General features: G+C 27.4%; 1 protein-coding gene across 1 annotated transcript in view; it reads right to left on the reverse strand.

Annotated features, from left to right (window-relative positions):
* LOC117182933 (odorant receptor 46a-like) overlaps positions 1-1,678 on the reverse strand; it is a 30,975-nt gene that overhangs the window by 21,831 nt on the left and 7,466 nt on the right. The gene's annotated exons all lie outside the window — the stretch shown is intronic.

Consider the following 1,678-nt stretch of genomic DNA (forward strand, 5'->3'; position numbering starts at 1 on the left):
AGTTTCTATCATTAAACCTTATAGAAGATGGTCATGAATAATCAATTGTTTAGACAATTATGTTCTTTCAATTTCATTAATTATTACCCAATTCTAGGTGAAGAGTGGATAAAATGTTTAAAATTTCGGAAATAATTTCAACTTTCTAATATTATGCAACGAGAATATTATCAAAAATAATATTAATTTTTTTTAACAGTTATTTTGGTTAATTTTAATGATTTATTAGCTTACTCTGAGTGAAAAGATGCCAGAAAGTTTAAAATCTCAGAAAATATCTCAACCATCTAGAATTATTTAAACAGACTATAATTGAAAATAATAATAAGCCGTTCAAACAATTAGTTTTATTATCATGCATTACTTACTATGTCACTGTAATGATTTAAAAACCTAAAAAAATCATTTTTGCCAAAAACACCGGAAACCCTATTTTTAACTCATGGGGTTTTTTGTGATGCTTATAAAACTGTCTTATGGATTTAAGGGTGAACTCGATACTAATTGGGCAAATTTATAAATATAAGAACTTTCCTCAAAAACTAACACAGTTTCTTTTGTTTTCGAGTAGCATTAAAAAAAGCTTATAAATTAAACGTTACACCTGTAAAAATTATTAAATTTAAATGTATGAATGTGTAAGACAAAGCTCTAATGTAATTGGCTTAAAAAATCCATTGAAATTCAAATTTGTATTTCTAGTGTTACTTGAGACAAGCTGGAATTACTTTTTCAGGCACTTACGTCATTCAAAACAATTACAAACTGATTTTTTCCACAATTGTATCTTTTTAATGTATAACAAGAAGTATCGAAAATATTTTTTTTTATGTGCAGGTTTGCAAACAAATTGAATAAAACATTTGAAGAAGTATTGTGTATCCAATTTTTAATAAGCGTGATCGTCATCTGCTTCTCTGTGTTCAATATTTCAAAGGGTGGTTCGGCCAATTATTCTAACCTTCTAATGCTTTACTCATACACTGCTTGTATGTTATCTGAACTCTTTCTGTACTGCTTTTATGGCAATGAGCTAATGATCAACGTGAGTTTCCTTCTCGCCTTTTTAGTTAAAAAACTTGGATTTTTTTTTGTAATTTGTATAGTAGCTATTATTTTAAAGAGATAACTTTGTTTCCACTGTTTCTTTTTTTCTTGTTTTACAACTTTGTAATGTAACTTCATGTGTAGAGTATTGATTTGCAAGATGCTTTTGCTCAAGTAAACTGGCTTTGTTTCGAACATGAAACTAAGAAAAGTCTTATCGTTTCGATGATTCGCTCTAGGAATCCAATTTTAATTTCCACATGTTCTGTTATATTAGTGAACCTAGATTCCTTCATGATGGTAAGTATTGTATATTCTAAAAATCAACACTAGAGCAGAAGTCTGCACAAGCATATGGATCAAAATTTCATTCTATTTTTGTATTTATAGATAATTATTTAGAATTAATTAATTAATTAAAATTAGCGTAATTATGGTTAAAATTTTGTTTTAATACTTTGAACTGTGTAGATTAAGGCAATATTTTAATTTAGGATACGAAACCGCAACCACAATACGTACAATATATTTCTAAGTGTTTGAAAACCAATTATAGCGTATGTCAGTTGATCGATTTGATCCTAAAATTGGATAAAAATCGTAAGCAACGCTTTCAAATAAATAATATTAA

The sequence above is a fragment of the Belonocnema kinseyi genome, chromosome 2 (assembly GCF_010883055.1).
Source record: "Belonocnema kinseyi isolate 2016_QV_RU_SX_M_011 chromosome 2, B_treatae_v1, whole genome shotgun sequence".
NCBI lineage: Eukaryota > Metazoa > Arthropoda > Insecta > Hymenoptera > Cynipidae > Belonocnema > Belonocnema kinseyi.